General features: G+C 50.4%; 2 protein-coding genes across 5 annotated transcripts in view; one reads left to right on the top strand and one right to left on the bottom strand.

Moving 5' to 3' along the window:
* Positions 1-20,253, bottom strand: part of RSPRY1 (ring finger and SPRY domain containing 1) — a 56,587-nt gene extending 36,334 nt beyond the window's left edge. The window contains exons 1-2 of one of the 3 annotated variants that reach the window (XM_078617445.1): positions 20,115-20,253; positions 10,393-10,507 (exon numbers count right to left, since the gene is read on the bottom strand). The gene's annotated coding sequence lies outside the window, so the exon portion shown is untranslated. Of the gene's footprint in view, positions 1-4,601; positions 4,753-10,392; positions 10,508-20,114 lie in introns of those variants that run through there. The other 2 variants (XM_078617444.1, XM_078617446.1) reach the window with 2 other exon arrangements.
* Positions 1-21,972, top strand: part of LOC144735058 (septin-7-like) — a 150,681-nt gene that overhangs the window by 5,672 nt on the left and 123,037 nt on the right. The gene's annotated exons all lie outside the window — the stretch shown is intronic.

Genomic DNA, 21,972 nt, shown 5'->3' with positions numbered 1-21,972 from the left:
TCAAGGAGCATAAACCACCATCACGCAAACTCCGGTCAACCTCGTAGCAGAGACTTTCGGCTCACCATTGAACAAAGACGGTCACCGCATCGCGAGATTACAGATGCACTTCTGCGGCCATCTGGAACGCTCTTCCTTCCGATATTAGGAAGCCACCGGAGCTATGCACTTTTAAATCATTTATATTGACAAACTAATTTCTTTAGAACTGCTTTTTGTATTTAGTCTGTCGCCCTTCCCCCGCACCTCCAATTAGCACGGTTGGCTAGGTACAGTGCAAAAGAAGTTCAACGTACGTACAAGCCGGGGAGGTGGCGACCTCAAGGCCCACGGGTAGGGAGGGAGATTTCACGACTGTGTCTGTGTGTGTGTTCCACCAACCCACCAGTGGTGGAGGCTCGTGAAGGACGCTGCTACTGGGCAGTTGGAGGCAGTCGCCCTCCAACAACAACGGAGGGCGGAGGAGCGACGCTCACAACAACGAGCGGAGTGCCGGGTGTCTAAAGCACAGCAAGTTGGCACAGTAGGGGGCACAGGTGGTGCATCAGCCAGTCATCTCGGTCATCTCAGTCGGTCGACCGGTGGCACCTGGGTCTGCCCCGTGACCTCCTGCCGGCGGGCGTTCGACAATTCACGTGGCCTCAAGGTGCACATGGCCTCGCACAAGCGTCGTGGTGACGTCACCGCCACTTAGTGGCGAATGGCGGTTGTTGTTGTGATCCACCAACCCTCGCTTACAAAGTGACGGGTTACAGGAACGCAGCGTAAGCCAACAAGCGCCAAACGCTCCGGTCACAGAAGCAGCAACCTCAAAACCGTTATTTTATATCCAACGTACAGAGCACGTGGCTGAATGAACCGAGCGGGTGTTTATTGCAACACCAGATTGGGGAAGAGGCGATTACATGGAAACAACAAGAAAAAACAGGAACAAAGTTACATTTAGGAGAAATGAACAAGACGCGAAACATACAACCGAGTAACCCGTGACTGACGTCACCAGAGAGTTCGAATGGCGCGCGAGTTTCCTCGTGGTCGTTATTGAAATGAAAAACTCCACTAACTTTTATTTTACTAAGTGAAGCCCCACTGAGCTACGTAGCTCTTTTTCAGAAGCGACCTGGCCACAGATGATAGCTCATGGAAGCAGCTTGTCGTGTGGAAATGTATAGCAGCCAAATACTCTGAATGTGTGATATTGCTTCAAATGCACTATGATATATCCTATAGTGCAATTTGAGCAATTAGATCCGAAGCGTCTCACTGTGTATTACCACTACTCCTATGAGCTATGCAATTTTGTTTTACTATTTTTATTTGACCAGATAAGGCCCACTGAGCTATAACAATTTTTTCAGAAGCGACCTGGCCACAAACGATAGCTCAACAAAGTGGCTTATCATCGTGTGGAAATTTATAGCAGCCAAATACTCGCGTGATGTTGATTCTAAATGCGGAGGGAAAAACCGGAGGACCCGGAGAAAAATCCACGCGACCATGGGGAGAACACGCAAACTCCAAATATACAGATATTGTCAGGGTCGGGATCGAACCCATGACCTCCTGTATACCAGGCGAGGTAGTTAACATCTCATAGCCACCGTGGCACCCAAAAATGTAGGTCGATTTGGGAGCGTACGTGTTTTTTTGCGTGTGTCTAGTCCCCAGCGATGGGGGGGGGGGGGGAGAGGCTGTGCAGCTTCTGAAGCACTTAGCCGATTGATGTGCGCTTTTGGGACGGAGCTGAAATCTTAGCACGAAGAAAGAAAGCCGACGGTTACAAATATAAACTCGATGCATTCGCCGCCGACGCCGTGCGGCATTAGCAGAAGAAAAACAACAACGTGATGTAAGAGGCGACGTGTTGGGCAATGCCCTGCCTTCAAAGCACACGGTGAGCTGTGGGTTATCGACGGCCGTGTTGTTGTTTGTTGTTGTTGTTGTTGCTAATTACGCTGGTGCACCACTGCCGATGCACTAGCAGCAGCAGCGTCGACGAATGAGACGGACGGAAATAGAAATGTGAAGGGATTTGTGTCCATGGGACAACGACTGCATGAAAGACACAAGAGCCGGGATCACAAAGGCAAAAGGGAGTAACGGCAGGATTCAATAACATCTGGAGAAGCAAGCAAAATCAGCGACGAGACCAAACCGAACGTCTTAAGAACACACGCGTGTTCAGGACAGCTTTGTATGCCTGCGAGACTTGGACATTAAAAAAACACTGACAGAGCTAAGATATTGGCACTAGAAATGTATTGCTACAGAAGGATTACTGCCGCATCGAATCTGGATCCAAAGAGTGACCAACGTGGATGTAAGAAAAATGGTTGCACATCGAGGAAGACGACCTCATGATGCAGGCAGTGATGAGAATAAAACTGCCACTATTTGGACACATGTATAATGGACAACAGTGTGTTGTTCGGAAAAATGGAAGGAACCACAAAGAAAGGAAGACCTAACAGAGAATGGCTTGACAAAGACATTATAAGAGATTGGTGCCAGAAACATGTGGCCACTACTACAAGACAGTGGAAACAAAAGACGAAATGTTCTTGGTTCTTTCGGTAAAGTCACGTAGAAGGGAGATAATAAAATAATAAAAATAAAACATAATAAAATAATACAATTCTCACGACGTTTCGGCCACAACGCAAGCAACCGTCCTCAGGTGAAGAACAGGTCTGTCGGAAAGACAGCGTCTGAATGTTTATTTTATTATGTTTATTTTTATTATTTTATTATCTCCCTTCTACGTGACTTTACCGAAAGAACCAAGAAGATGAATCCCTGCAGTCACGAAAGCTTTAAATCGAAAAGAAATGTTGCAGTGGACACCTACGGGGCTATCTGCCCACGGGTCGTGATGATGATGATAACGACGACGACGAGAGAGTGGCATTTTGAATGAGCGCAGGCGGGTGTGTGGTTGTTGGCAGGGTGGACGTCTAGGTTTTTTTTGGTCAAGCCTATAAACGAGCATACAGGGATGCCTCGACTTACGAACACTCGACTTACGAACTTTCAGAGATACGAACAAACCTGTCCGTATGTGCAGTTGCCTGTTCGGACAGAGAGCCGTAAGTTCAATGGACGTGCAATAGATGGTGGTGGTGGCATCTACATCTGCAGAATGTGAAACACCAGTGGCATCTACATCTACAGCAGATTATACAACTTTTAAAGCCATTCCCCGTGTTTAGTGGACATACCGTCCACCATGTTTGGAATCGACAGGAGTAAAGTTGGACTTATGAATACATCGACTTAAGAACAAACCACTGGAACCAAACTCATTCAGAACTGAAGGTTTGATCGCCGCGTTCACAATGCCCCAGTTGACGCCAACGCAATTTCATCGACCACACCTCTGCAAGAGATCGCGATGCCGGCAATCACGGCAGAAACAAATACCTTGGCAAAATAACCGCAAGGCGCCTGCCGACTTTGCGCTGCGAATGGTAGCGATAAAACAAGGCCCCACCCACATCCGCAGGCTGAAGGGTTAATCTTCACCAAAAACAAATTCTATTGTTGTTCAACAAAAGCCAATCACGCAGACCGTTAAACTCGATCAGAAAATCAATGCAGGCGACAACGATTTCAATTAATGCACAACGTTAATGTTTGAAAGGCGGCGGTCGGATTTATAGGCAACAGTTACGGGAAGGGGGGGGGAGAAAAATCCCTTCGCTAGCAGTGGCCACAGTTGTCCATGTTGAACTCTTGTGGCTTCATGGCGCAAGCACGACCTCTTACGCGGATCTGTTTGAGGGCGATTTTGCGCGCGGTTGCAATTTACTCTGCTCGGTCGGAGTCAGCCGCCGAGGTCGTGGCGGGTTCCCCTTCTCATCCCTGTCGTTCCGTGCCCCCCCCCACCACCCCCGTAGCGCTCCCCATTCTGCTGTAATGTGCACCGATGAACTACTTTATTGAGGGCTATATCGGCACGGAAAAGAAAGGCCCGATTGATTGATTGACCCGACTTCCCGCATTCTTGCGTCGAGTATATTATTACACGGGTCGCATCATCAGTGTCGGTGGCAGATCAGTGGCAGATCAGTAAGGTCCGCTACAGCCAGGAGGAAGCCGCTCATGTCCGTCTCGTGGTACATAGTGGCGAGTGTGGTTGTCACGGTTAGAGCGCTGCGCTACAAACCTGGCGACCCGAGTTCGATTCCTGCTCCCGGCCAACACCGGTGACGATTATCTGAACCGGTCCTGGGCCTCCCCTAGGTCGACTCGGCCTCAAATGAGTGCCTGGCGCGGTGTGTAAACATCACTACTGGAGAGACAAAGGCGGCCGGGCATGGTGTCGGTCACCCACCCCCCTCGTGTGCCGTGCCAGCCGTCGTAGGTGCTACTCGCTAACAACACTTGCCCCAAAAGTCTCTTAAGGCTATACGGGGGATCTTTGTCCATGGGCCCAGACCAAATATTTCACTTGTTGGTGACATCTACAACGGCAAAACTTGAGTTTTACCAACACCTTAAACAAAATGTGCGATGTTATGGAAAAAGTAAGTTACCACGTAATCAACGTTTTTTTTTTCATGAGCCACATACAGCAACAAAGCACACGACATATTTGGTACCGAAATTCTGGTCTGGCTCGTCGGCGAACACCTCCACGTCCGCGAGCGGAACGGCTGACGCCGATGAAAGCGGGCTCCGTATTCTTCTTACGCACACGGGCGCGGTGCGGTAACCAAGGGACGTAGAGCGGCGTTTCTCAACTCGCAGCCTCGCGAGCACCACACCCAACCCCACGTGGCAACACCGCACGCTGCCTTGCCGCGATTATGAATCTTTCCTATTGCCGCAACAATCAAGCCGCCGCACGCTGCACTCACCACCCGATGCTTGATAATCGCGGAAAGATACACAGGGGGGCCGGTGGGAGTGGGGGGAACTGCTTTTGAGAAACACCGGCCTAGGACTGCAGTTGCTGGGTAAATGTTCTGACACTTTAGGATGTATAAGATTATCCCGTATGACGTCATTCTAAATCCCACAATGCCGCAGGCCGACTACTTCTTTTGCCCGGAGCGGGAGTAATCCTCTACCCTGGCAATTTCTGATGGGTTCTCGTGCATTTTCGAAACTAGGTCAGTGTTGTCCTCTTTCTTTGCAGGGGCAATAATTATCATTTGTGGCCAGGTCGCTTCTGAAAAGTAAGTTAATACCTCAGTGGGCTTTGCCTGGTAGGATGGGGGTGGTTTAGTGTTGTATTTGTGTATGTGTTTGGGTGATTTATTTACCTTTCCTGTACTTTGCACTCCTATCGTGTATTTGCACTGTTTTTCATTGTAACGTTCTTAACCCCGTGCCCCCACTGGACATCTGTAAAAAAATAGCTTCATAGCTCATCGGATTCCTCCAGCATACGTAAATATTTTGATGCTAATATTCTTTCGCTTCTGTGTAATAACGTGGTAAAACTAACGGCTTCAAGACGGTTATTTGAGCCTTCAATGCTTCACTGGAACTTCGAGGTGCACCTCGCCGCACCTAACCGCTTGCGTCACCACAAGCGGTCAGCGCGCCGCACTATGAACCCGGCGACCTGCGTTGGATAACCCAGCCGTCGGCCGACCATCAGTGGCGAGTGACACAAGAACCGGTCGCTATTTCACCGCTACTGTTACGCTTACCGTGTCATTCACGTCCAGTGATTTCGGGGGGGGGGGTGTAAAAAACGTTCCGCCAATCGATTCAAAGAAAATAGCACTTTGCTTAAGGAGCGGAAATCAAATGAGCGTCACGATTCACACGAGATCATTGCGTCTCACAAACAACCCCTGGGGAGTTTACAAAATGAGCGGGCGGCGCTTCGTGGGAAGCCCAACAGTGGCCGTCTCATGCAGCGGCTCGACTCACCCCCCCACCAACCCCTCCTCCCCACCAAAGGAATGTGGAATTTCCACTATTGGCTCAGGGCTGCATAAAGGAGTTGAGTGACGGCGTCTTGTTTGAGCAAGATGCAATTGAACCAGGTGTAGTGGCAGCACGCGGCTGCGACCCAACGCTCTGCAGCCACCGGGGTTAGTGGGCTCACGCAACATTTGGACGTATTGGCGGCACACCGGTGCAGCATAACACACCTGGTCCTCATAAAAAAAAGTCTGACGATGACGATGTCGATGTTGCCCTTGAGAGAGCTGCAGACTTCTCCATCAGAAGTCGCCCTTCGATTCCGCATCCACTTTCCCAATCGACCGCGCGGCGGTGACACCACCACGGCGGTGACACCACCACGGCGGTGACACCACCACGGCGGTGACACCACCACGATTCGTCACCTTTTGATGCCACCGTCTGCCAAGAAATGATTCCTGGAAACGAGTCGAGGAACCGTCCGACCACATCCAGGGCACGAGGAGTCAAATATGAGTTTGGAACACAGAGACAGCCAATCGTCATCGGGGCTGGGTTGCTGCTGTACGGCAACAAACAGTGTGAAGCTCCGTGTTCAGCCGGTCGTATTAACGTTCGTCATCCGACTGCGTCGACATCACGAGAACTGATTTTTAACGCACCATCAACAACCCCGCAAGATTTTCTGACCGGGGTTGCGAATCGTGGAGAAAAAATAATTAAGGAGAAAAATTTGCTTTTTGTTGTTGTTATACCACGCACCACCGATGCACCACCAGTATATGTTAGTTTGTAAAACTCTCTAAACCCCAAATGGATGCACGCTAGCAGTACAGCAAGCGGCAGAGGTGTGGACTCGAGTCATGCGACTTGGACTCGAGTCAGACTCGAGTCATGATTTTGATGACTTCAGACTCGACTTGGACTTGCCTCATCTTTGACTCGACTTGACTCGGGACTCGAGAGCAAAGACTTGAGACTTACTTGTGACTTGCACAACAATGACTTTGTCCCACCTCAGAGGTGTGGACTCGAGTCATGCGACTTGGACTCGAGTCAGACTCGAGTCATGATTTTGATGACTTCAGACTCGACTTGGACTTGCCTCATCTTTGACTCGACTTGACTCGGGACTCGAGAGCAAAGACTTGAGACTTACTTGTGACTTGCACAACAATGACTTTGTCCCACCTCAGAGGTGTGGACTCGAGTCATGCGACTTGGACTCGAGTCAGACTCGAGTCATGATTTTGATGACTTCAGACTCGACTTGGACTTGCCTCATCTTTGACTCGACTTGACTCGGGACTCGAGAGCAAAGACTTGAGACTTACTTGTGACTTGCATAACAATGACTTTGTCCCACCTCTGGCAAGCGGGTTCATGAACCCACTTGCATGCCATCCTCTCAATATGCGCTGCTTTCCTCTGGGCACTCAAATGCAAAAACACTTTTAAAAAATTGGCCAAAACATTCGACTGCAAGGCCCTTCTGAATAAGTCTTGGCACTCGATGAGGATTTCCCCATTAAATAAATATAATACATTTTTTGGTTATTCTGTCATTACCGAGTTTGAACTTTGGCCACGCTGTAACACAACGCCATGCTCCTGCAATTGATGACAGCGTCTTTAATATCCACAATGCAGCAGATGGAACATACTGATACAACGCCCCAAACATATCACGACATTCTTAATTCGAAACTTTCGTGACCGCAGGAATCATACTCTGGTTCTTTGGGTAAAGTCACGTAGGTAGAAAATAAAATAAATCACGACGTTTCGGGCGCAACACAAGCATCCGTCATCACCTGATCACCTGATGACGGACGCTTGTGTTGCGCCCGAAACGTCGTGATGTATTTTATTTTATACCTACGTGACTTTACCGAAAGAACCAAAGAGTATATCACTACATGGCTTGTAAGCATCAAAGCATCGACTCCCATGCCAGTTGCCCTGCGGTGAATGTGCAGCCTGCCAAACCAAGCCACCTCAATGTATTGACCGAATCTCCCACAGCCTCCCGGTCAGGCAGCATGGCTAATTGACCGCTTCTATTAATAATATTGACGAACGTGTCGAGTTTTTTTGCTCTTAACACGGGTAACCCGACCCGGTGTCGCTGCGGTTAGGGCGCGAGACGAGCAATCCCACAGGTGGCAAGTTCAAATCCCGGTGAGGGGGTCTCCCCGGGTTAAGGGTCACCCCGGGTCATTGACCGTCAGGGGTTACGGAAGCGTTCGACACTTTGCGGGCAGTCAACAGTGGTTGGTAGCCCCATCGAGGGTCAGTTCCCTGCCACGGAACTGTGGAACTTCCACCAAGGCTACTGATGAAGGCGAGCTCAGCCCCATTGTGAGTTTTTGTCGTGCGACGCTATGACTTGTGCGATTAATCGCGGCAATCTTCCAGGCCCAAATGCGACAGTTAGCCTCAGCTCTGAGAACTCAACAGGTCTGGCCTCTAATCATTACATTCCTAAAGTAGTGAATTCTCTTTATTATCACGAGAAATGATCAATCCACTACTCGTCGAAGGTTACCCCAAGCTGTCGCCTTATCTCACGGTACTGCAATGTTAACAATATAACGAGCATTTGCATATCCCTGTGGTGGACTTCCTCTTGAGCACGTTCCTTTTCTTGCCGTATTAGAAACGTAATAGTCTTCCCATCACATAATAAAAGGAGAGAAAGAGCCGTGATATGCAAAGGGAATTTTTTTTAATTCTTTAAAACTATAAACAATTTTTATTTTACAAGGTAAGGCCCACTGAGCTATACAGCTCTTTGTCAGATGTGACCTGGCCACAAATGATAGCTCAACGAAGTGGCTTATCGTGTGGATATTTATAGGAGGCAAATACTCGAAGCACGTTTCTAAAGTGGAGGAAAAAACCGGAGCACGTGGAGAAAATTCCACGCGGCCACGGGGAGAACACGCAAACTCGAAATATAAAGCAGGCATCAGGGTCGGGATCGAACCCGCGAGCTCTTGTACACCAGCCGAGGTAGTGAACATCGCATAGCGTGTCCTGCATAACGGAACTGAAACTCGCACATCTTGATTCTCCCCAACTTGTTCGCGCAAATTCACGGCCGAATGCCAGCTCGTGCAAAATACACCGGTAAGGTTCTCGTGATGATGATCCAGCAGTGTTTACTTTAACTGCTGCTGGGGGGCTCAGGTTACAAGAGCACACGACTCCCCACATCAGAAATCTGAGAGTTCAAATCCCAGTCAAAAAGTCGTCTCGGCCCATCATCTTTGCAAGGTCGATTCATTAGGTACCATTTTGTGGAAAGTAAATGATTCGTGTTGCGGGGCAAATCTTTGCACATTTGACATTTCGATTGACCTTTTGGATGTTTAAGCAAGGTGTAGTAACAAGAGTGGATATCATAAAAACACTAAATATGTGCATCTTATTATACCTCTAGGTAACAATAAATGTTGAGTGAGAAGCCAAAGTTTATCGGTACCCAACCAAGCAGTGAGGCAGCACCTTGGGCTTTATGGCCTTGGGGGGCCAACAGTCCAAATTCCAAACTCGGTATGGTGGAGGGCCAATCTTATCAGACGACACTTGAATTCATTGACCCGAGGAGGGATTTCATGTCGAGTGGATCGATGAGTGGGATCGGAATTAACCACAGGTAGAACATCCGGATGAGATGTCGTCGACATCATCATCCATGATCAATCCACTGCTGAATTGCACGCATCGACCGACTTGCTTTCAACGGATGTGATGTAAACAGTGACGAGATAAAATTGAATGCACGTCAGAGGTCGCAATCGGGTACCCGATACCCGTACCCTACCCGATACCAGGCTACCCGTACCCAGTCGGGTACGAGTATGGGTACCCGTTTGCGACCCTGGTGCGGCCGGGTACGGGTAGCCGCACGTGACTCACCCCAACCAATGAGTGAGAAGGCCGTGAGTCACTGGTGAGTAACCGTTTGTCACTCATTTCCCAACGTCTTGTCTCTTCTCACAATTCAAGTTCCTAGAATCAACCCACCCGCGCCTGCAACATAGCTTCATCCCAGAGGTCGCAATCGGGTACCCGATACCTGTACCCTACCCGATACCCGGCTACCCGTACCCGGCCAGGTACGGGTACCCGTTTGCGACCTTGGTGCGGCCGGGTACGGGTACGGGTAAGGAATCAAAACCCGTTTGCGACCTCTGATGCACGTTACTCTCTCAATAAATTTCCAATGAGAAGTAGGGGAAATAACTCGGCAATGTTCTCGTCAATTTGCATTCGTACAAGTTGGGTCACCTGCCATTTGTTTATCTTTGTGCTGTGTATTATACCGCTGCGTATCAAACTTCAAAACTGCTTTGTGTGTTTAGTTTGTCATCCTTGCGCCTCCGATTAGCACGGTTGGCTACGTACGGCTCGAAAGAAGATCAACATACATACGTACATAGGAACCATTTCCAACAGAAAGAGTCCTTTGCTACAAACGTCAGGCAGTTCACAGAGCATTACCTTCAAGCAAACCTGACGAAGACACTGAATGGCGAAGACAGGTCCAGAGTTTGCTTGTATTGAAGCAATGTTGCTGATAAGATGCACTCTCCAAGAAGGCCGTGCGGCCAATAGGCTGCACAAAAAAAAAATAACCCAATTATTTTTGATGTGGCGCAAACAAATATGGGATGTAGACGTTATTTATTGTTACCAACATCCTCCACGATGCCACTTCATTATTATCTTTTGTTTCACTTCCCCAAATCGTTCCTCGTGCACAGACAACCGCGAGCGGTTGCGTGCGCTGCGGTTTACGGAATGGGGCAGCAGTTTGTTCCCGATTATAAGCGACTGGACAAAAACCGCCACGTTGCGGCTAAGTTGAAATCAAAAACTAATTCACTGCGACGCAAACGCATTCATTCAAATGCAACGTTAAAAATGCGTGACATTATTTTTATCATGCTCATGAGCAAGGTCATACGCACTTTTTATTTGCCCCGTCAATTTCCCAAACAATTTTTATTCTCATTAACGACGCTTATTTGAATTAAAACGTGAACTGCAAATCCCAAATTAATGATTGTTATCAGACCGAGGGCCAGACGGGAAGACATACAACTACACAGGACGACGCACGGCCAGAAGGCAAGCCATAGGACATGGTGGGAAGACACAGGATCAGATGTGAAGACATAGAACCAGATGGGGAGAGAATCAACAGAGACTTGGCACAATGGGATCTAACAATAGCAACAGCAGAGAAGGCGGCTAAAGATTATAGGTGGATGGAAGTGTATCAATGGCACGTGCGGAACCACGCGATGACGATGGTGACTGCGAATTAGTGTATTGGAGCATTACCAAATAGGGCATCATCAGCGCTGTTATATTATTACTATTATAAAGCAAACCTGTCAACCCCTTATGAGCGCCTACTTGATTACAGACCAATTCCGACCTTATTAATCTCAACGTTCATCCTATACAAAGTCCCACTGTACGCCGTACGGACCTAAAAACTAAATTTCCCTGTACAAGAATACGGGTAAGCCGTATGGGTTGACACGTATGATAAAATAAGAAACCGTACTGCATTGTCACCATCAATAAAGGGTTTTTTTGGGGTTAGATCGCAGAAATATAAATGTGTCGTTAACCCCCGCCACCACCCGACACAGCCAATTACTCAGGTTTGTCCCGTAAACAGAACGTGCCGATTCGTTACTAGTTCAGCACACCGCTTGTGTGTAGGAGAGTAAACCCACTACAACATTTCAATTTGAATACCGTTACGTTTCGCCCGTGATTACAACAACAACAACCAGCATCATCAGGCGACAGCCAGGGTTGTCAAAGCCTACGCGTTAGGGGCCGTCCATAAATGATGTCACGCGATTTTGAACGATTTTTGACCCCCCTCGTCACACGGCGTCACAAAAAGTCAGACCCACCCCCTCAAATATGACGTCATAAAGCTTTGCCCACCCCCCCCCCCCCAAAAATAATAAAACATGCTTCAAATCGCTTTAAACTATTGTCATTGTAGTGCGTATTTAATGTGGCGCTGCACTCTGATGTTGTAGCAGAAAACATGTCTTAAAAAGTCTATTTAATTAAGTAGAACGTGTTGTCTATATTTATTTAAAGTTGCCCATTTTGATGTGACGTCACATTTCTCAAACCCCCCCCACCCCTCGTCACACATCGTCACAAATGTCTGACCCCCCCCCCCCCCCAGGTGCGTGACGTCATTTATGGACGGCCGCTTAAACCAAATTGTCGCCGTTGTAGGCATTGTGATGATGTACTCCATTGTTACTTATTACAAACTAGCCCCCATATAACCACCACCACCACCAACCCATCATCAGCGGACATGACTCCCAAAGCCATCCCCAGCTCTCTACGATGATCACAACTTGTTATTTAAATGTAAGGCACTGCAGCACTATCAGCTGTTGTTAGTAATGTTGTATTATGTGTAACACAAATATATACAATCGATGCTGCTGCTGCTGCTGCTGCGTTAAATGATATGCCGGTATTGCTTACATTGTTCTTGTAAATAACCCGACGTTCATCACGGGGTTATAATTACAACGAAGAGCATTGCACTGTGATCATTATCATGATGCAGCAATGTCACATTCAAACAATGTGATGATTTATTACATTACCAGGTCACGATGTGGTGTTGCTACATGGCTGTGAAAATTATCGTTACACCGATTGGCACGGATGGCTCGGTACGGTGTAGAAGAAGTTCAACATACGTATAAATAATATAATGATGATTAAGTGTACTGTGTTGAATTGGCATCATCGTCGGCATGTGGTGTACACTACACGGTTGCTAGTATGATTACTACACCGTGTATTAACAATATCATGATTAACTGTGCTGTAATGAATTTCCACCACCATGACGATCACCATCAACATGTGGTGGCCTCAACTCCCCCGAGTCGTGTATCGTTACCGCTGTGAGAGCCGCATGTTACCGTAAATCACTGGAGCCTGCGATCACCACCACGATCACCACCACCACCACCACGATCACCACCACCGCAACCGGCAAAAAATCTCCTCCAGTCGCTCCGCGTCCGCGAGCGATCACAGAAATCTCCGTGACCGCCGCGTTCGCCCCCGAGAAGATTTCACTCTGTGAGCAGCTCAAGCTCACAGCGCGGCGTGCTCGCGACGATTCCACAAGCACGTGGCCACGAGTGGATGACACGACACGACCACGCGGCGAGATACGGCGGAGACGGGAGGAGGAGGAGGGAGGATGATTGAGATCGCGACCAAAAAAATCACCGGCGAGGCAGCGATTGCCCACAAACCAACTTCCCATCTTCACTAAGCCACGCGACTCTCGCCTCTCTCCCCAAAGACAAAGATCCCCCGTATAGCCTGTGACAGACTGTAGGGGCAAGTGCTGTTAGCGAGTAGCACCTGTGAAAGCCGGCACGGCACACGATGGGGTTGGTGGCCAACAACACGCCCGGCCGCCTTTGTCTCCCCAGTGGCGATGTTTAGTGCACACGCACCAGGTACTCATTTGAGGCCGAGTCGACCTAGGGCAGGCCCAAGACCGGGTCAGATAATCGTCACCGGTGTTGGCCGTGAGCGGGAATCGAACCCGGGTTTGCCAAGTTCGTACCCCATTCTCTCCCCACCCACCAGCTCCACCGCCGAGGCCGCGAGAGAGAAAAACACCAACCTCTGTGCACCATTCAGCGGCCTGTGCGATATCAGAATGTGTATGTTTATTGCCTGGAGGAATCCGATGAGCTGAAAAGCTCTTTTCCCACACCGTGGCCAGATTAAAGGAATAGTGTAAGATTCGTTTGGGCCACCTCCTTCCAAATATACCGCCCCCACCATCCACAAAGTGTCCCTCCTCCACCCTCAAAGTGTCCCTCTTCCACCCACAATGTGTCCCTCCTCCACCTTCAAAGTGTCCCTCCTCCACCCACAATGTGTCCCTCCTCCACCCACAAAGTGTCCCTCCTCCACCCACAAAGTGTCCCTCCTCCACCCACAAAGTGTCCCCCCTCCACCCTCAATGTGTCCCTCCTCCACCCACAATGTGTCCCCCCTCCACCCTCAAAGTGTCCCCCCTCCACCCTCAATGTGTCCCTCCTCCACCCACAATGTGTCCCCCCTCCACCCTCAAAGTGTCCCTCCTCCACCCACAAAATGTCCCTCCTCCACCCACAAAGTGTCCCTCCTCCACCCACAAAGTGTCCCCCCTCCACCCTCAATGTGTCCCTCCTCCACCCACAATGTGTCCCCCCTCCACCCACAATGTGTCCCTCCTCCACCCACAAAGTGTCCCTCCTCCACCCACAAAGTGTCCCCCCTCCACCCACAATGTGTCCCTCCTCCACCCACAATGTGTCCCTCCTCCACCCACAATGTGTCACTCCACCCACAAAGTGTCCCCCCTCCACCCACAATGTGTCCCTCCTCCACCCACAAAGTGTCCCTCCCCCACCCACAATGTGTCCCCCCTCCACCCACAATGTGTCCCTCCTCCACCCACAAAGTGTCCCTCCCCCACCCACAATGTGTCCCCCCTCCACCCACAATGTGTCCCTCCTCCACCCACAAAGTGTCCCTCCTCCACCCACAAAGTGTCCCCCCTCCACCCACAAAGTGTCCCTCCCCCACCCACAATGTGTCACTCCTCCATCCACAAAGTGTCCCTCCTCCACCCACAATGTGTCCCTCCTCCACCCACAAAGTGTCCCTCCTCCACCCACAAAGTGTCCCTCGTCCACCCACAATGTGTCCCTCCTCCACCCACAAAGTGTCCCTCCTCCACCCACAATGTGTCCCTCCTCCACCCACAAAGTGTCCCTCCTCCACCCACAAAGTGTCCCTCCTCCATCCACAAAGTGTCCCTCCTCCACCCACAAAGTGTCCCTCCTCCACCCACAAAGTGTCCCTCCCCCACCCACAAAGTGTCCCTCCTCCACCCACAAAGTGTCCCTCCCCCACCCACAAAGTGTCCCTCCTCCACCCACAAAGTGTCCCTCCTCCACCCACAAAGTGTCCCTCCTCCGCCCACAATGTGTCCCTCCTCCACCCACAATGTGTCCCTCCTCCACCCACAATGTGTCCCTCCTCCACCCACAATGTGTCCCCCCTCCACCCACAATGTGTCCCTCCCCCACCCACAATGTGTCCCTCCTCCACCCACAATGTGTCCCTCCTCCACCCACAATGTGTCCCCCCTCCACCCACAATGTGTCCCTCCTCCACCCACAAAGTGTCCCTCCTCCACCCACAATGTGTCCCTCCCCCACCCACCATGTGTCCCCCCTCCACCCACAATGTGTCCCTCCTCCACCCACAATGTGTCCCTCCCCCACCCACAATGTGTCCCTCCTCCACCCACAATGTGTCCCTCCTCCACCCACAATGTGTCCCTCCTCCACCCACAAAGTGTCCCTCCTCCACCCACAATGTGTCCCTCCTCCACCCACAAAGTGTCCCCCCTCCACCCACAATGTGTCCCTCCACCACCCACAATGTGTCCCTCCACCACCCACAAAGTGTCCCTCCTCCACCCACAATGTGTCCCTCCTCCACCTACAAAGTGTCCCCCCTCCACCCACAATGTGTCCCTCCTCCACCCACAAAGTGTCCCCCCGCCACCCACAATGTGTCCCCCCTCCACCCACAATGTGTCCCTCCTCCACCCACAAAGTGTCCCTCCTCCACCCACAAAGTGTCCCTGCTCCACCCACAATGTGTCCCTCCCCCACCCACCATGTGTCCCCCCTCCACCCACAATGTGTCCCTCCTCCACCCACAAAGTGTCCCTCCTCCACCCACAAAGTGTCCCTGCTCCACCCACAAAGTGTCCCTCCTCCACCCACAATGTGTCCCTCCCCCACCCACAAAGTGTCCCTCCTCCACCCACAAAGTGTCCCCCCCTCCACCCACAAAGTGTCCCTTCTCCACCCACAAAGTGTCCCTCCTCCACCCACAAAGTGTCCCTCCTTCACCCACAAAGTGTCCTCCCTCCACCCACAATGTGTCCCTCCTCCACCAACAAAGTGTCCCTGCTCCACCCACAATGTGTCCCTCCTCCACCCACAATGTGTCCCTCCTCCACCCACAATGTGTCCCCCCTCCACCCACAATGTGTCCCCCCTCCACCCACAATGTGTCCCTCCTCCACCCACAAAGTGTCCCTGCTCCACCCACAATGTGTCCCTCCTCCACCCACAAAGTGTCCCTCCTCCACCCACAATGTGTCCCTCCCCCACCCACCATGTGTCCCCCCTCCACCCACAATGTGTCCCTCCTCCACCCACAAAGTGTCCCTGCTCCACCCACAGTGTCCCTCCTCCACCCACAATGTGTCCCTCCTCCACCCACAAAGTGTCCCTCCTCCACCCACAATGTGTCCCTCCTCCACCCACAAAGTGTCCCTCCTCCATCCACAAAGTGTCCCTGCTCCACCCACAATGTGTCCCTCCTCCACCCACAAAGTGTCCCTGCTCCACCCACAATGTGTCCCTCCTCCACCCACAAAGTGTCCCTGCTCCACCCACAATGTGTCCCTCCTCCACCCACAAAGTGTCCCTGCTCCACCCACAATGTGTCCCTCCTCCATCCACAATGTGTCCCTCCTCCACACATAATGCAATGTTTGTACACAACCCATTGGGGACGGTCACAGGGCCTTCTGGAACAAAGACAAATATCCCCCGTATAGCCTTAACAGACTGTTGGGGCAAGTGCTGTTAGCGAGCACCTAAGAAGGCCGGGCACTGCACACGAGGGGGTGGGTGACCAGCAACCACGCCCAGCCACCTTTGTCTCCCCCAGTGCTGATCATGTTTACACACCGCACCAGGTACTCATATGAGGCTGAGTCGACCTAGGCGAGGCCCATCACCGGTCGTCAGGGGCCGTCCATAAATGACGTCACGCGATTTTGGACGATTTTTTAACCCCTCCCCCCTCGTCACACAAAAAGTCAGACCCCCCCCCCCCCTCAAATATGACGTCACAAAGCTCTGCCCCCTCCCCTTCAAAAAATAAAACACGCTTCAAATCGCTTTAACTATTGTCATTGTAGTGCGTATTTAATGTGGCGCTGCACTCTGATGTTGTTGGAGAAAACATGTATTAAAAAGTCTATTTAATTAAGTAGAACGTGTTGTCTATATTTATTTAAAGTTGCGCATTTTGATGTGACGTCACATTTCTCCAACCCCCCCCCCCTCCCCCAGGTGCGTGACGTCATTTATGGACGGCCCCTCACCGATGTTAGCCGTGAGCTGGAATCGAACTCTGACCCGCCGGGTTCGTAGCGCGCCGCGCTCACCACTGCTACGAGTTCGGAGCCTTCTGGAAGCGCCGCATTCTAAATCAGCAGCATTGCTTCGATGCAAGCCAACCAAACCTCCGGCCCGGATGGTCTCGCTGCTGATGAGACCACCGAACGTAGAAGCGTGAGCACGCACACGTGTCGCGCCCGTGGGGTGCGAGGCGTCCCTTCATTTCGATATTAATTGTATCCACTACGCCGCTCAATCGTTCGTGCAATCGATCCCGTCTCGTCCGTACCGTCCAATCGATGTTTAGCTCTGTCTGGCCCGTGGTGTCTGCACCGTCCGTATCGTGGCTAGCGACTGCGGTGTGTGACTCCCTCGTTAACACGTTGTGGGTCGTGGCGCCATTCACACCGAGGCCTCGCAGCGCCTTCACAAGACAATCCCAGCAACAACAACAACAAAAAACCCCTTGAACATTAAAACCGAAAGGAAAACAACCCTGAACGCAGACGGATATGTAGGAGAAAATAAATGTGTTGGGGAGTGCCAAAAAACCTAGGCTGACGGAGTCGTGTCTAACAGAAAACTACATCACCTATTCTCAGACTTTCTCCTTGGTAACCAACTCAGGTAGGCACTGTTGTTACCTTTGTAGTAGGTAACCAACTCAGGTAGGCACTGTTGTTATCTTTGTCCTAGGTAACCAACTCAGGTAGACACTGTTGTTATCTTTGTTCTAGGTAACAACTCAGGTAGGCACTGTTGTTATCTTTGTCCTAGGTAACCAACTCAGGTAGACACTGTTGTTATCTTTGTCCTCGGTAACCAACTCAGGTAGACACTGTTGTTATCTTTGTAGAAGGTAACCAACTCAGGTAGACACTGTTGTTATCTTTGTCCTCGGTAACCAACTCAGGTAGGCACTGTTGTTATCTTTGTCCTATGTAACAACTCAGGTAGACACTGATGTTATCTTTGTAGTAGGTAACCAACTCAGGTAGGCAGTTATCTTTGTAGTAGATAACAACTCAGGTAGGCACTGTTGTTATCTTTGTCCTAGGTAACAACTCAGTTAGACACTGTTGTTATCTTTGTCCTTGGTAACCAACTCAGGTAGGCACTGTTGTTATCTTTGTAGTAGGTAACTCAGGTAGGCAGTTGTTATTTGTCCAAGGTAACAACTCAGGTAGACACTGTTGTTATCTTTGTCCTAGGTAACCTACTCAGGTAGGCACTGTTGTTATCTTTGTAGTAGGTAACAACTCGGGTAGACACTGTTGTTATCTTTGTCCTAGGTAACCAACTCCGGTAGACACTGTTGTTATCTTTGTCCTTGGTAACAACTCAGTTAGACACTGTTGTTATCTTTGTCCTTGGTAACAACTCAGGTAGACACTGTTGTTACCTTTGTCCTTGGTAACAACTCAGGTAGACACTGTTGTTATCTTTGTCCTAGGTAACAACTCAGGTAGACACTGTTGTTACCTTTGTCCTTGGTAACAACTCAGGTAGGCACTGTTATCTTTGTAGTAGGTAACCAACTCAGGTAGACACTGTTGTTATCTTTGTAGTAGGTATCAACTCAGGTAGACACTGTTGTTATCTTTGTAGTAGGTTTCAACTCAGGTAGACACTGTTGTTATCTTTGTAGTAGGTATCAACTCAGGTAGACACTGTTGTTATCTTTGTAGTAGGTAACAACTCAGGTAGACACTGTTGTTATTTCCTGTCTCGTGAGTAACGTCTTTAACTCCACTCTTCCGCGTCTCGTCTGTTGTTGTTGGATTGGTGAGTTCCGTCTTGTCTCTACAATGCCTTTATTATCGTCCGTGCTCAACCGTCTTGTTTGTTGTTGTGACGTTATGACCCCGTGCCCCCTTACTGGACATGTGTGATTAAAAAGAGCGTAATAGCTCATCGGATTCCTCCAGTTTACATACATATTCCGACTTCATACGTTCCGCTTCACGTGATGATGGGCCCTGCTGTCACGTGTGTAGCGCACGGACTGTCCGTCTCGTCTGAAACCGAGTTCCTACCGTCTCAATCACCTACCACCTCGTGTGTGTACCTACCACCTCGTGTGTGTGTGTGTCGATCTGTCCCCTCTCGTCTGCCGCGTGTCCCGTAGAGTAACCGTGCCGGTGTGACTCCCAACGCTGCGTGTTCTGTCTGACGTGTGGCAGGCACCCACCACGTCTGCCCGTCTCGTCACTTTGAGCCCCAGCTCACTCTTGCAACCGTAGATTCAAGTTGCATTGATTAGATAAATCCCTGTGAGCACTGTGAGCCATGTGGTTCTCGAGTCGGGTGCAACCGCAAAGAAACTAAATATTAACAGAGAACGTCTTAAAGCGACGACGACACGCAAACAGAAACATCCTGGGATAAACCAGCACATCTCCCATGAGAAAACCCCCCCACCGTATTACAACGTTGTGTGCAAAAATCCCAGTGTGATGCAAGTCAAACACTAACAACCACAAGACAATTTAGATTCAAGTTACCAGGCCAACTCCGCTGATGACCACCATCCTCGTATCGCGGGTTCTCGCCCGAGTAAACAACAACAACACTCCACAAACTCGTACGGCTCTGCCTCGCCTGTTCGTCTATTCAATGTTTCGATTACTTGGTGATTCGCTCACTTTCTGATAACCGTGCCCCCCTATTGAGCATTTAAACAAAACAATAAAAGAGCTTCGTAGCTCATCGGATTTCTCCAGGATTCGATATTTTCATAGCGATTTCCGCTCCAATAATCGATCACAACCCTCATCGATTACCGACCGCGCGAGTCCACGAACGTGGACGAACGGCGCGACGATCGATTCGTCGGATTCAGCGAGGGCCCAAATCGATTAATCGGTTCCAGATCACGATCGGCTCCGACGCACTCCGACGCACGCGCGCGTGAGGGCCCGTGGGTGAACTCACGTTGCCTGCAGAGGCGGTGACGACGGCGATTATTTGATTTGAAGACGACGACGAAGACGACGACGACGCGGCCCGTCTTGATGATGAATCGCGACGAGCGGGGTCACGAGGGGTCACGGCGGGGGGCGGGGCTGGCGGGCGGGCGGGGGGGCAGCGAGGAGGAGAACGCGCTTCGCAGGGGCCCCGGCGCGCGCCGCTGCCGTGTCGCGCGCCGCGTGACGTCACTGCCGGCACGCCGTCAGATGTCACCGCCCCTTCCCCATCTCCCCCCATTACCCCTCCCCCCTTTGCCCCGCCTCTCCCCATTACCCCTCCCCCCATCCTCCCTCCCCCCATTACCCCCGCCCCCCTCTTCCATTACCCCTCCCCCCATTACCCCCGCCCCCCCTCCCCCATTACCCCTCCCCCCATCCTCCCTCCCCCCATTACCCCCGCCCCCCTCCCCCATTACCCCTCCCCCATTACCCCTCCCCCCATCCTCCCTCCCCCCATTACCCCCGCCCCCCTCCCCCATTACCCCTCCCGCCATTACCCCTCCCCCCCATCCCTCCCACCACGGGTCCGTCGCGACAACCCCAAGCCAAAAGTAAAAAAAGATCCGGCTGGAAACAATGCGATCCCCCCCCCAACCCTAAGAAGTTAGGTTCCGCAAGCATTAAGTTCCGGCTTTGACTTCTTTTTAATTTTCGATTTAAAGCTTTCGTGACTGCAGGGATTCATCTTCTTGGTTCTTTAGGTAAAGTCACGTAGAATGGAAATAATATTATTTTTAATTCTCAGGTTTTTTCGGTAAAGTCACGTAGGTAAAAAATTTATAAAAGTAAAATAAAAATCACGACGTTTCGGAGGCAACACAAGCTTCCGTCTTCAGGTGGAACCGTCACAGCACGATAGCTGTATCTTTTTAATGATACGTTATGACGATTTATCAAATTCATGTGGCGATTCTGCTGCGTTGCCAGTAAAGCACAAAACATCTCAATACATTTGTTAATGACACTGTGGCCTTACAATGGGGGAAAATATGTCTACAAATGGCCCACCGTCAGAGCACGTGATGTAATCTTGCCATCATTGGTAGAAGCAGTCAGGAATAGGAAGTTGATTTCCTCGTTCTCTTTGGTCCTTTCGGTAAAGTCACGGAGGTCTAAGGGGCCGTCTATAGCCATAAATGACGTCACGCGATTTTGGACGATTTTTGACCCCCCCCCTCTCGTCACAGGGCGTCACAAGTCAGACCCCCCTCGAATATGACGTCACAAAGCTCTGCCCCCCCCCCCCTTCAAACCATATTTCCATTTCAAATCGCTTTAAACTATTGTCATTGTAGTGCGTATTTAATGTGGCGCTGCACTCTGATGTAGGAGAAAACATTTATTAAAAAGTCTAATTAAGTAGAACGTGTTGTCTGTATTTATTTAAAGTTGCGCATTTTGATGTAACGTCACATTTCTCAAACGCCCCCCCCCCCTCGTCACACATCGTCACAAATGTCTGACCCCCCCCCCCCCCCTAGGTGCGTGACGTCATTTATGGACGGCCCCTAATGAGCATTGATCAGCAGTGCGAATCGCTTCACAGCCCCGGGCCAGTGGTGGAAATTCCACGTTTCCTATGGCGGGGTGTTGAGTCTCATCCGTGAGACAACTGCAACACCGGTTTCTACATTGGGCGACTCCTCAGCAGGCTCGGGCTTTGCTTGAACCATTGAACACAAACAAAACTCCGAACCGGTTTCCACATTTAGTGCTCATCAGCAGGCTCGGGCTTTGCTTGAACCATTGAACACAAACAAAACTCCGAACCGGTTTCCACATTTAGTGCTCATCAGCATGGTCGGGCTTTGCTTGAACCATTG

This window comes from Lampetra planeri, chromosome 54 (assembly GCF_965212315.1).
Source record: "Lampetra planeri chromosome 54, kcLamPlan1.2.h2, whole genome shotgun sequence".
Lineage (NCBI taxonomy): Eukaryota > Metazoa > Chordata > Hyperoartia > Petromyzontiformes > Petromyzontidae > Lampetra > Lampetra planeri.
This window is presented reverse-complemented; position numbering and strand designations above follow the sequence as displayed.